This window comes from Pavona decussata, unplaced genomic scaffold (assembly GCF_977016875.1).
Source record: "Pavona decussata unplaced genomic scaffold, jaPavDecu1.1 SCAFFOLD_67, whole genome shotgun sequence".
Lineage (NCBI taxonomy): Eukaryota > Metazoa > Cnidaria > Anthozoa > Scleractinia > Agariciidae > Pavona > Pavona decussata.
The window spans coordinates 1,780,559-1,794,995 of record NW_028145486.1 but is presented as its reverse complement, the minus strand read 5'-3'; the positions used below and the strand labels follow the sequence as shown (position 1 = coordinate 1,794,995).

General features: G+C 37.9%; 2 protein-coding genes and 1 pseudogene across 4 annotated transcripts in view; all 3 read right to left on the bottom strand.

The window, feature by feature from the left end:
- Positions 1-4,174, bottom strand: part of LOC146478011 (uncharacterized) — a 166,750-nt gene extending 162,576 nt beyond the window's left edge. For both annotated transcript variants that reach the window (XR_014865215.1, XM_085112713.1), the window contains exon 1: positions 4,002-4,174. The gene's annotated coding sequence lies outside the window, so the exon portion shown is untranslated. The remainder of the gene's footprint in view (positions 1-4,001) is intronic.
- LOC146478008 (uncharacterized) overlaps positions 1-14,437 on the bottom strand; it is a 90,509-nt pseudogene that overhangs the window by 19,516 nt on the left and 56,556 nt on the right. The window lies entirely within an intron of this gene.
- The window catches only part of LOC146478009 (uncharacterized), an 82,557-nt gene that overhangs the window by 19,516 nt on the left and 48,604 nt on the right, over positions 1-14,437 (bottom strand). The window lies entirely within an intron of this gene.

The following is a 14,437-nucleotide window of genomic DNA, read 5'->3' as shown; positions in this document are numbered from 1 at the left end:
AATTACTAAAAACGTATATACAAATCAGAATTAAGAATCACCAAAAACATATATACAATTCTTCAGGAGTCTTCTGATTTATCAAAAATGATGGTTGCGAGTGGTGCAATTTTCCTCTAATCGTGCCTTACTATAGTGCCGGGCACACAGACTAGATCCATTGGGGCAGACACCATATACAGCTGTAAACTGCACTGTGCTGACAATTAACACCCTCCAATAATTAAATAACAGGGGCTAAAAAAGACCTTTTACTGTCTCTTCAGAAATAACAGGGCAAATATAATTATTGTGAATAAAGGAAGCTAGCTAATCAACAGGTTAAGAGTTGGACTGTGGACCAAGTCCGTGTCCTCTGATCTCAAACAATAAAAGGACTCCTGCTTACAGAAAAAATATAGGCTGGAAATAATATTTCTCATCCACTTTCAGTACAGACATGAAGAACACAATATAAGATTGAAATAATGCTCTATAAGGGCAAAAATTACAACATGAACTTAGATACATTTTAGGATAGGAAATTGAACATCAGGACCACACTCAAGGCTGCATCAGCATGAGATATAGTGCCCCAGTATGATGGACAAAACAGGGAGGCTAGCTCCGCTCAAAGGGAGTAACCTTAATCTAAGGCTGGAGGTATATAAAAGGGAAAGGAATTTATGAGCAGAAGTATAACATGGGTATAGGAAACCTGTCCTACACTTAGGTGAGTGCTTCTGAATTATTTTTTAATGTGCAGTTCCAGAAAAATATCCATATTCCCCCCACGGAAGGTCTTTTTGTTTTGCACCCCCGCTCCCCCTAGGAAATTCCAGTTTAGCTTCATACTTTGCTTCTTATATTTTGACTTTTAAGACCCCCCTCCCCCTAGGAATTTCCGATGACCTTCCATGGGGTGGGTATGGATTTTTTCTGGAACTGCACAATATGTTATTGTTGTCATGTTTTTAGTTTCCTGTGACTTTTTAACTTTTATTGTAACATTGAATCTGGAAAGCCCCATAGGAAAGAGCCAATAAAGTATGTATGTACAAGTATATATGCATTCATTGTGCTCCCACAGAGGATCATCGTTAAATTAATATATTACTTGTTTAGTTTGCAATTGGGCCAAAATACAAAATGAAACATGTTTCAGGCAGTTTTTAATGGCCATGCAGAATCAATGAAGCTTAATTGTAGGGCACATTTAATGAAAGTTGCTTTAAAACAAGAACATGTTTATGTTACGATGGCAACCAACTAGGATCCAGGCTCCAGGCTTCAGTTATTTCAATAAAATAGATTTTGTCAAGGAAAAGGTTCTTGCTGTAGATATATATAATAATAAAGTGCATTATAATGTCTTATGATGTGGTCAGTCTTGAGACAAAGTGGATTTCCTGGCTGTGTTAACAATTTAATGTACTGCATTTGCAGAAGCCTACTGCACATCGGGAAGCTGTTACCACAATGTCTTAGCAAATTATGAAAGTTTAGTGGATCTGATGTGATCAACTTTAATTTATATGGAAAAAATGGGAAATTCATTTGATAAAGTGAAGAGGACTGGAACCAAGACTGCACTTGCCGATTCACTCATGCTACCCAGCTCCTCCATCTTGGAAGACAAAAGAGGACAATGTGTAAAACCACTGACCATTTACTGGAATCCCAGCCCAAAGTCAAACTTGAAAATTCAACCTGAAATCCAACTTCAAATCCTAACTATACAGTATCAAACTTGAAAATCCAACCTGAAATCCAACTCCATTAAATCCCAACTATCAAATTCGAAAGTCCAACTAGAATTCCAATTCCATGCAAATTAAAACCTAAGAAGAAGAAAAAGGAACCTAATTTCAATAGATAAAGAAACCTCACAACAGAAGGTGATGAAGGCTCTCAGTTGGTTTAACCAGCTGGAAAAGAACCAAATTGAAAACCAGTGAAATTGGAAGGGCTTAAACGGCACAACTTCCGCTCACATAAATTTGTAATTCTTAATTGGCCCTTTATCTCGGCCTTACTGCCAATTTGACCTCTTGTTTATTTGAAGTTCGGCTTGCCTTCAAAGCAATGGTGAATGTACAGCATTGGTCTCTCTTGTGAATGATAGCTATTCAATGTTTTAAATCTTTTTCTAGCAGATTTGTATTGCCAGGCCTGGAAATTTGTTATTGTTGCAAGGAGTCACAATTCTTTCCACAGTTTTTTGTTGCATAATAAGCTTCTCGCCTGCAACAATCTTGTTAATTTCTGAGTAAAATGACCCTTCAACCGTCTTCAGCTTAAAGCATCAAGGTTCTTTAGGGGGAATTGAGTCTTAACAGGTGTTACAGGTATTACAACCCTTAAGGAGGCTCGCGACAGTTTTTTTGGACTTAGATTGGGAGTTTTGAAATGACAATCTCGCACACAAGATAAACTCCGATCTCATTCATACTACATCATCATTTCAACATATTTATGATTACGTGAAGTCATGCAATAGGTTAAAGATTTACATAAATATATGTTCCTGCTTCTCAAGTCTTCCATTGTAAATTTTACTTTTCACACGACTTCACGTTATGATAAATATTCAAAGCACATGAATAACAGTGAAATAGACTGGGACAAACAAATTAAAATTCTTGTTCAGAGAGAGCAAAAAATGACTGAAACTTGACCAAGATTCAGCCTTCTAACACCAATTTCGGTTCCTGAGCCTAAACCTTGCGTGGATATCGAAAAGAATTCTTACTTTAATTTAACAGAAAAATCTGTGTGGGCATTTTAAAGATATTTCGACTTTATATATGCAAAGTAGGAACTTTTTCATTCATCTGTGCTTTATTTTCACTGTTTTTTAACATAAATATCTTAAAATCAGAGACACCCATGAAGCTCAATATACATTTAGAATGTTTTGCTATGAGGAAAGACCCTTTAACAGAAAAGACAAAGTGTCAAGTTTAATTTTATTTTGCCAGAGATATTGGTGAAAAATGTGGGAATAAACAAAATCACCCCGTAAAAATTGATTCATTATTTCCTTGAAAACCCTCGTACAGATTTTTTTCTAATAATTTCCACCTACAAGTTGTCTACATTCAGGAGTTTAAATCCCTAAAGTTTCATCATAAAGTGTCTGACTGGATTTTAAGATAATCGACAATGTTTAAAATGAGAGGCTATGCGCTACCATTGCTATGGTAATAGCTGTTGCTTGGAAACAGATGAAAAATTTAACTTTGATCATATGTTCTCAAACTCATTAATAATTCATCAAGAGAAAACAAAGAAAATCACTACCGTGACCGTGGTTTGGATATGTGATCCTAATTACCATAAAATTTTGCCAACTTTAGCCTTGAATTTCTCCAAGAATTATTGATCATTTGAGAAGCCATATCAAACACTCGAAAGTGTGTTTCATCAGATATCCAAACACCTCGAAGTCGTTTAAAAAAAACTCGGCTGCGCCTCGTTTTTTCAACCTACTTCTCAGTGTTTGGATATCTGATGAAACACTCTTCCTCGTGTTTGATACATTACTTGAAATGATGATGTAGTATGAAGGAGATCGGAGTTTATCTTGTATGCATGCGAAATTGTAATATCAAAACTTCCACCCTAAGTCCAAAAAAGCTGCCGCAAACCTCCTTAATGACAGCTTTGCTGTTTGTCTTTAAATTGCTGTAGCATGTTGTAGAACTCTGCAATGCATAATTTAAGGCTATAATCAAGGCTGTGTTTCTTGACTCTGATCTTTAACTATAAAGTTTGGGCTTTCTCCGAAGTTTGTGTTGTGGTTGCTGGAAATTGCGGCTTGATTTCTGCTAAAGCTGTATGATCTTTAAGGCAACATCAGGCCTCTTAATTGCAAGAATGGCAAGGCATTCGGTATGGCATGCTCTGCTACCAATCTTTGGTTCTCCCTTTCTTCCCCTGTTTTTCGATTCAATTTTGTGTGCGTTGCATGAGGTGAAGGCTCGAAGGTAAGCTTATTTAGCTTAGTGTCAATTACTCACCTTCATTTTGAATGTGCAAACCAACTGGTGCTTTGGGAATGCTTTCAAGTGTTCAATGGAAGAAATAAACTACTAAATGTCTTTTGAAGATCACTTTAGTGAAGACTTTCCGCTCTTTTACTTTCCGCTCTTTTACTTCGAAAACCATTCGGCGATGCACGGAAAACAGCTCCCATTGCCTGATTTCATACCGTGGGGGCCTGGGTACAAGTCTGTGTATTATGGGATATGGGACTCAACACCAATCTCGTACCCAGAGTCTTCAGGCTTTTTGGTCAGCGGGGCAACGCCGGGAAGACTCTGGGGACATCGAATTTTACTACCGCAGGATTTCTGCGGTAAAACAATGGAAACCGTTACGAAACAGCCAATCAAAAAAATTAAATTTTTTCGATGTCCCCAGAGTCTTCCCGGCGTTGCCCCGCTGACCAAAAAGCCTGAAGACTCTGGGTACGAGATTGACTCAACACCCACATAGCCGGAAAGAGCACATCGATCTTTACAACATCCTCAAGTTTGGTGTTAATCAAGCTAATATTAGGCGAGATACAGCCATTCAAAAACTTAAAAATTTACTAAGAAATGTATGGAACGCCGGACGTGTGTCCGGCGTTCCATACATTTCTTAGTAAAATTTGGAGTTTTTGAATGGCTGTATCTTTCCTAATATTAGCTTGATTAACACCAAACTTGGGAATGTTGTAAAGTGCGGTGTGCTCTTTCCGGCTATGTGGGTGTTGAGTCCCATAACCCATAATACACGGACTCGTACCCAGACCCCCACGGTATGAAACCAGGCAATGGAATTAGGGGTTTCCCCACTTCCGGGATCAGCCTCGTTCCCAATCGTAGATTGGGATGTGACGTCCACACTCTCGACCCCAGAGCCTCTCGGCTTGTTACGTCATTCGCCGTGAGTCATACGCAAGTCCAGGCCGCGGGAGATAGGGAGGGTAAGCGAGCAAACGTGAGAGAAAAAATTCGGGGAGACTTAAATTTTTTTTTTACAGAAACTTTATGGCAAATAGCAGGACCAATATCAAATATAACCAACGAATAATAAAAATAATCTTTATTATTAAAAACTGGATCATTGTATAATGCAATTTGAACGATTTGATTGGCTTAGAGGCCATGGTATATGAGCCATTATACCGTGCCCGAGAAATAGCGAGCATTAAATTGTCTTCTACTTGTACTTGCGAAGCAAAATCAGAAAAATCTAGCAATATTTCTTGATTGTTTTTAATAAAACAATTATTCCACTCGCACTTGTTGGATATGAGATGATCATAGCCAACTCGGCGCTACGCGCCTCGTTGGCTATCTATCATCTCATATCCAACGTGCGCTCGTGGAATAATTGTTAATTATTATATAAACAACAGTGAAATACCAGGTGAGCTTTCGCGCGAAAACGTGATATCTTCACACGTGAAGACAACACGTTATTTTCACACGTGAAAATAACACGGTTACTATGGTTACATAATAAATCGCGCCTTTCGCAGCGAAAATGAAATGGTTTGGTATTTCATTGGTGTTTATATAATAAATAGAATATTACATGGCCGCTTGGAGATACGAAATTTCTCTTCTCGTGTTGAAAAATATTGTATCACTTGAATTTTTCTTATATGTGTTTTGTATACACTTTCCCAAGCTAATATGCCATAAGAAATATAAGGATAGATTAGATTATAGTATATTTGTCTAAGTTGTCTAATTGAGAGGTAATACCTTAATTTCGATGCTATTTGGACCAGTATATATAACCAATCTCCTTTCTGAACCATTCCGGTGGGAAAAGTAAGCGACTCCTCAGCTGAGAGCTAGAAGAAATTTGAGCGCTGCGAAAATTGGTTATAGAAATAATACAGTAGAGCGGGTGTCTAGAAACCTAAGACCTAAGACCTAGGACCTGGAAACCTAAGACCGGAAACCTAAGACCTGGAAACCTAAGACCCGGAAAGCTAAGACCCTTGTTTTAAAACGTTGTTTTTTTTTTTAATTAAAGAAATAATGAATGTTATACTTCCCACACAAGGATTACTGCTTTGCTGAACGCCGGGTTCTAAAATTTCAACAGTCCCATTTTCTTTCGGGTTTCCTCCATAGTTACAGTCAATTAACATCACGCGTGACCAGCGTTTCCGAGAATGAAATGAACATGTTCAAGATTTATGCAAATGCCGGACATTACAAAGAGCAATTCGAATGTTCATTTCATTCTCGGAAATACTGCTCCTCCTGTTATGCTTCATTCAGCGTTAGGGATTTGGAAAGCAAGTTAGTAGTGAAACACATAAACGTTATGTCGTTGTAAGTATTTTTAATTACCGCTCTAACTGAGTTGCGATATATCCTATTCTGCAGGAATTTTTATTCCAAGTGTAGAGCGTGTAATTGTTCATTTGATAGAGATGTCAACCGTACTTTGATGCTTTATTTTACGAAGACCAAAGCGAATTTTAATCAGTCGTTGTATGTTCGAATTTTACGTTGTGTGTTTTTCCTTCTTGCTGATTCGAAAACGTAATTTAGTCTTAAAGACTTGTTGATATTAAACTACGCATTTAGAAGCAAAGAAAGTATTACTTGTTTCTTTGTATATTATTGTACAATCGTAACAGTGAATACTGTGATTGGAATGAAAGAAGGTGACAATAGGAGCCGGCTTGAGAAATATTTTTTTAAAAATAGTTTTAATCATTATTAATAATAGCTTGACCCGGTTATTTTCCCACGTATATTACTCTCTGATAAACAACCCATTAACTAAGAGGGCAGTTATCACTCCCAGCCCACCCGGAATCCTGCTTGACCGGTGTTTTAAAAAATTTGAACGAAGTTTTGAAAATCGCCAACGAGGTTTCAGGGTTCCCGTAGAAATTTCCCAAGTTTATTGACGGTGTAAGGCTATGAATTTCAACGTTTCTTTACATTACATTAATTGTTTTAAGAATAACAATTGTTTCCCAAGTATCTTGAATATATTTTTTTCTGTTACAGTCAATCCACGTCACGCGTGACCAGTATTTCCGAGAAAATGAAATTGTAATGTCCGGCATTTGAATATAATCTTGAACATGTTCATTTCATTCTCGGAAATACTGGTCACGCATGACGTTAATTGACTGTAACTATGGAGGGAACCCGAAAGAAAATGGGACTGTTGAAATTTTAGGACCCGGCGTTCAGCAAAGCAGTAATCCATGTGTGGGAGGTTGAGGTATAATTATCATTATTTCTTAAATTTAAAAAAAATAACGTTTTAAAACAAGGGTCTTAGCTTTCCGGGTCTTAGGTTTCCAGGTCTTAGGTTTCCGGGTCTTAGGTTTCCGGGTCTTAGGTTTCCGGGTCTTAGCTTTCCGGGTCTTAGGTTTCCAGGTCTTAGCTTTCCGGGTCTTAGGTTTCCAGGGGCCCGTTTCTCGAAAGTCCTGCTAACTTACCGGGCCCGATAAGTGTCTTTGGTGATAAATAAGTAAAATTTTTGTTAGATTGAATACTAAATTTTAGAATCTTATAATTCTATGCAAACATTGCCCAAGTACCGTGTCTGTAATCACTGAGTAATCGGCCAAAAAACATTTAAAAATATACTTATCGGGACTTTCGAGAAACGGATCCCAGGTCTTAGGTTTCCGGGCCTTACGTTTCCGGGTCTTAGGTTTCCAGGTCTTAGGTTTCCGGGTCTTAGATTTCCAGGTCTTAGGTTTCCGGGTCTTAGGTTTCCGGGTCTTAGGTTTCCAGGTCTTAGGTCTTAGGTCTTAGGTCTTAGGTCTTAGGTTTCTAGACACCCACAGTAGAGCCCGAACAAAAATAAAATTCGATATGGCCCCATTTTTTCAGCTATTTACTATCAGCTAACTCGAACTTGGTTAACTCGAATTCCCGCTAACTCGAACAAATTTTACTTTCCCTTGCCCATAATGTCGATCAGAGCGCAGCTGATTGACGTGTTGAATTCTTTAATCTTTATAAATAACGTGATCGTAGTGTATGGAAACGTCCTTTACTAGATCACATTCTTGGTTGTTGCTCTGATTTTAAAGGCAGGTCAGTAAAAAGGAAAGCAGTAAAAATATGTTGTTAACTTTTTTTTCCCAGATCTCAGCCCCAGAGTTCTTATAAAAAAGAATGTATTGTGAAAAGACTTAATTAACCAGCTTAGTAAATATACAGAAACCCGACGCCTCAAACAGACGTTACTCGCTACAGAGCGTACTCAACATGAGACGAGCCTCATCTAAATTTTATACCTAAATTAAAGAAATATATATTATTAGTTTAAAAATAATTCCTAAACAGAGTTTACAATCCACCGCGTGCTCGTCTGTCTTTCTATCAATTTATCTTCTTGCGTACATTTACAGCGAGCTTATCATAAATTGCCAAAAGAGGATGGAATTGCATGGTTTGATACTGCTTCTTCAGTTAAATTCTTAACCATATCTGAATGCTCCTCCGTCACACCACTGGACGGAAGCAACGGCAGGGAGTAAGAACGAAGTGCAGTACTTTGTGCAAGTACACAGGGTCTGGGAGCGAGCATAAATAATAATGTTAGGGTTATTCAGTACTAGGTAGCTACAATCCTTGCCTTTTTTTTCCGGGACAGATACGAAAATAGCATTTACAGTGTATATTTGTGTTTTGAATATCTGTAACCATGGGCAGTTGCTATAAGGCTTTGTGGTACTGTCATTGGGAATTTCTGGAAGCCCCCCCCCCCCCTCCCCCAAGCAATGTTGATAGTCAATGAAATCATTCCAACTATTTCGATCGACTTACAATGCGATTAAAGTGTTTAATGTGACATAAGTATCTGGAACACGAAAAATGTCTCCTTTACCTTATTTACAGCGGTGAAAATCACCAATAGGCTTGTGCCATTGATCGTAGTATTACCGTTTAATTTGTATCAACATTGCATTAGATAACGTAGAACGGATTCCAAATTAAAGAAGTCACAGAAACAGAAACTCTCTGCTCTGAAACGAAATGCGAAACAGCCTTAGTGGAGGACTAAGCAACATGCAGAATCATTTGTGGTTTTATTTCAAACTTTACTAAATCCTGCTGGAACCTGAGTATCATTTAAAAGTTGTATTTGTCAGCAGAGTGAAATGATACTAGTTATGGTGTAATACGAACATTATTTTCGCTAAAAGTACGAACATTTTGGGACCTTTTTTGTTACAGTTTGCTTTCTTCATGTAGGGAGGTAATAACATGCATAAATTAAACGGAATGGTTCTTTAATAGGCCATTTCCGAGTTGCTGTGAACCTCATTATGAAAGCGAGGCTAAGTGCAAAACTTTTCATGTGAAAATTAGTTTGTTTCCATATGAATGAAAACTTATTTTCATCATAAAAACTTTGCATTTAGCCTCGCTTTTACAATGAGGTTCAAAGCAACTCGGAAATGACCTATTACAAACGTTTTTTTTTAACCTCCCAGAAGTAACGGCTACCCGAAAGGAGCGGCCCCTTTGGCCTGCTAATACGAAAGTAACGGGGGCCGTTACTTTCGGAATTCTATCGGTTATTTAAAAGTTTTGTCAGTAACATAGATGTGATTCAAACCCATTCTAAGAATGAAAATAAAGATCGCAATTTTAATTAACTAATTAGTTAATTTATTAGTTTATTTATTTGTTTACTATAAAATGTAGGGAGAAATAGAAAAGAAAGAAAAAACCAAAATATATAACTGCTGTCAAACACGCGACTAACAGATCCCAGCATTGAGATGTGTTCAGCCATCCTCTCTTGTGTTGACTTATCTGTTCGTTGAGAAGTGAATATACCAGTAGATTAGAAAAATCAGGTATTTAGGCTGACTTCTCGGAAACCCCTATCATGTAACGGGGCACTGCTACGGCGCATTTTTCTGTATTTTGGTCCAAACTGCTTAATATTTTACAAAGAACCTGGTTTCAGTGTACTCCCTTGAAATTGTTCTTACAAAACCAGGAAGAAAATATTTAGTTTTTTCTCCCAGGAAGAACAAAGTATTATCAGTTTTTAGCGACTTCTCTAAAATACACAGGACGAACTTGCAAAAGCTGGCCATTTTTTTCAAGTTGAAATCCACTTTCATCCTAACCATCCGCAGCCAAACATAATTAATAGTAGTTTAGCGCATTGGAAGGGTTACTGTTAACAAAACTCAACCATTATTTTAATGATTCCATTGAAACAAATACGGTTTTTGGCAATTCATATTCACACTGAAAATAGCTGACACAGTGCCTCCTTAAATTAAAGATTAGTACATGAATTTGTAAAGTCACGCGTCCGCCAGTTCTGGCTGTCTTTCGTTGTGACAAATATCATCATTATTATACACGGCTTTCTGTAGTTTTAGTACCGGATCTATCCTGAAAAGCACCGGACGGGGATTTTCATGCCTTGGGGTGACCCTTGGGGTGCGAAGTGAGCACCGAAGGCGCGAGCTGCTCAGGAGCTCATGTATGGGGGAATGTCCTCGCGAAAAATTTTTTGAGACCGGAGAAGCAGTTTTCTATCAGTTTTCTGTCTTTGTCTGAGTTTAAGTTGTGGTCATTTATTGAAATACTTTATGATAAGAAGGCCACATTTTAAATTATCACCATCATCATGTACTTTATTCAGATACACGATAAAGTTTAAAGCAGAATGCTTGTGGGGTCGTATAATATACAAAATAAAAATTAATAATTAGTTACAATGTACAAGTACAATCATACAGTGACTGTCATACAGTTTTGTATTAGTTTTTTCATTTGCATGTTAAGTTATAGCGACTATTGTAAATCTGGTGTCCTGGGACTTTGTGTTTCAAAACTCTCAAATCCTAAACTGGTCTGCTCACTAGTAAGGGTCCTCATCAGAACCAAAGGCTCAACTCTGGAATGATCGTCACATCAAAGTACTGGAAATCAAATAGCAAGCAACCGGACACTAAGTCCGGCCTCCGGTCTCAAACGAACCCGAATTATGTTAACGGTAATGAGTATACTGCTTTCAGTTTTTGTTGAAATAAATGCTAAAAACAAAAGCTTGAAAGACGTAGAGCTAGAATTAACGTAAGAAGTGCACATCGAAATTTGCATGGTAGCATGCTTTATGAACCGGCGATGTCTTTTGCGTTAATAAATTATCACGATAACCCAGCTGCCGTAATTTAGTTCTTCTTAGTCCACCAGTAACCTTTTACTTCTTTGGGGATGAAGGTTACACATGTGGTGCTTGCTGGACTGAAGACATGAGAACCTTTAAGGTACAGTTCGCATCCAATCCCTGTAGGTAATTCATCACTGTAGAAATGTAAGTCGGATCAGCATTGCATGAACCGTCTACGCAAGTTCATCGCAAAGTTCCCGCTCCTCAACCCGACATTTTGTTAGGTTCCTCTAATGGTTACGCGGTATCTATTTACACACCGGGATAGGAGACACTTAGTTTCTTACCCTCGAATCATTCACCGATCGACCTGAATGGCACAGGCATATTCAGAAAAAGGAAATCCGAGTGCTCCTATCGGGAGTCGAAACCTAAGACCATCCGATTGTAAACTAGTTCGGATGCTCTACCACTGAGCTACAGGAGACTCCATTAAACTAGGTTCATAGGCAAACGTGGCATTTGTTCACAAATCATTTGAAGGTCAATTATCTCTTAACACTACTTGGTTACCCCAACTTTTCTTTTCGGATACCAGCTTGTACAGCCCTAGGTAGGATCTGCTTTGCCCTCGTCATTACTGCACAACAATACCTTTGTATTGGGTTTTCCAGACAATGCCAAGATGAGTGGATTGTTAGCACACTAGCAGAAGCGGGCACCGTCCTTTCGTCGTACGAGAGAGCACATATTTATAATGTCTCAACCCATCTTCTGGTTTTGATTTCTTTTATCCAACGAAATTGTGCGACAATTTACGATGAACTGTTATCAGGGATATTTGCACTTTTAATTGCCCAGCTGGAGGTAAACATTTGAACCGCTATCTAGGATACCAGCTTGTTTGGGGACAAGTCACCGACACCAGTTTCCTGGGCCGTATACCATTTGACAACAAAAACCGGAATTTTCGGTTCAAATGGTTCAGGCCATTCCACTGGAACGTTTCTGAAAAGATGGAAATGCTCAGATGTATTCCTCTTTTCCCATTCCAACTGAAATGACTGGAAAATTCCGTACCATTTGTCAAAAGTATGCTCGGCCCGGTCCATTATCGCGCGGTTTTCAGTTGTAATTCAAGATGGCGACGACGGCATGGCGATGCACTCTTTGTGAAGGAATATTTTTCACAACTACTGAGTATCTGAATCATGATTACAGAGGTAAGTAAATAGCCAATTTTAACTATTCTTAATTTTGAGTGGCCAAACTCTTGGAGGTGTAGAATTGTAGCGGAATCGTGCTCAACAACTGTGCCGCCATTTTGTTTCATTGTTTTTCGTGAGCCGCAGGGGACTCGGGCCAGCCAAACCGCTTAAACTGGAAAAACCGTACCATATGTAGCCTTCTATTCCAACCGGATTTTTTGTGCAAATGGTAAACGCGCCTGGTTTCCGCATGCGTAGTAGGAAGCATGCATAGAGTCTTGGGGCAAGGTTGGCCTGCCCTCACTTCAAAAGACCCCCTGCGAAAACCCCACCAAGAAAGCCTGACGGGCAGACTAGTGGGTGGAAAGACAGTGCTGCGATTGCTATGGAAACCGACACTTACCAGGGAGGACCCCAGTCGATCTGACACTACAAGAGGAAAACGAACATGGAAGAATACTTGGGAAAAATGAGTGAGTTAATCATGAAAAATGAGAAGGTCTTTATCTGAGCTTCTGGTGTAATTAATAGCTTGCGTTTAAGATTTCATGGCAGCTGATGAACTCAGGCTGTGATCAGTTTGTCAGCCTTCAGGTAGCGCAGTTATATATGCGAAAGAGTGCTGGCCAAAACAGACTCATTTCTTTTTTAGTCTCACCATTTTATTAAACAAACTTCAACCAACTACTACAAAACGCTAATATGGAAGATTTATTATATCTTAATATTAAAAAATCTCGAGACTTTATTTATGATAACTATGTTATACCTATATCTGATTATGTTTATACCTATATCTAATTATGTTAGACCTATATCTAATTATCTTATACCTGTATCTAACCATACCTTATTGATCACAATACAAAGAAGCTACTCACAAATCTGGGAGTTACTTTACAGTGACTTGTAGTAAGCCTCTTAGTAACTATGCACAAGATTAGAAAAATACTCACATAGATTCGATCCTTTAGAAAACAAGATGTCAATCATTTTCATTACGTCGTGTGTAAAAATGAAGATCCGAGCCATTCACACCAACAAAACATGTTTAATTAAACCACGTTTAACAAAATGAAAATTGATTCAAGTAAACTTTAACTAGGATTCAAGTAAACTTTACTTGAACTTATGCTTTCATTTGTGGTAAATCTGTAGTCGGCAAAAATCCGAAAGCAGCTTTTGTAAAGGAAACAATTTTAAACTGTGTTTAAATAAACAGCATTTAAACGTGTTTAAGCCTTGGTGTGAATGGGGCATTGAGATAATTCAACAAGTTCTATATACCCCAAAAATTACTTTACTATTCACGAATCTTTCGTAAGCCGTTACTTATTTCCATTTACCCAAATATTCAAAAATGTCTAAACAATTTCACCTATATGTAATTAAAATCTAAAGCTCATATTATGGTTGTTAATTTATCTATTCTGTCTTAATAGCTCAAAGCTATTTAAGCCATTGCAAAAAATGACTGCTAAAAAGCCTGTTTGTAGCTATAAAACACATACATTTAATTCTCTTTTTTTTTTTTTTTTTTTTTTTTTTTTTTAAAAATAGATGTTTAATCATTTGTACTATGTTGTCGGTAGAAATGGTGTAATCTGACCAAAAATGTAATATCAGTACTGAACTCATTCAGCAAGTTCTCTATATCTCACTTTTTGTGTGAAAACTTTACTTTGCTTTTCACCAATCTTTGGTTACGTTTAACAAATGGACGGCAGTTTTCTATGGTCTATACTCTTAAATAGGACATAAGGTGACGTCATGAAATGTTCGCCTGTGGCTCGTGGTTCCACTGCCAAGTTTTGAACATTTTTATGGCGTGATTTATGGTCTTTAACAGTAAAGACCATAGAAATCTGCTGTCGATTCGGTTTTTGCAATAACTTGGAAAAAGCAAGAGCGGAATTGGCTTCATTTTCTCTTGAGAGCGCGCGCGCGTCACATCTGACGTCATTTTTATTGTCTGTACTCTTATAGACAATAGCTAAGAGCCAATCAGCCGGTGGGAATTTGGACAGTTATTGTAAAAATTTTGTTAGCCTAGATGCATCTAAGAGTTCAAAAATAATATAACCTATGTTGACACCTGAAGTGGTGCAATATTCATA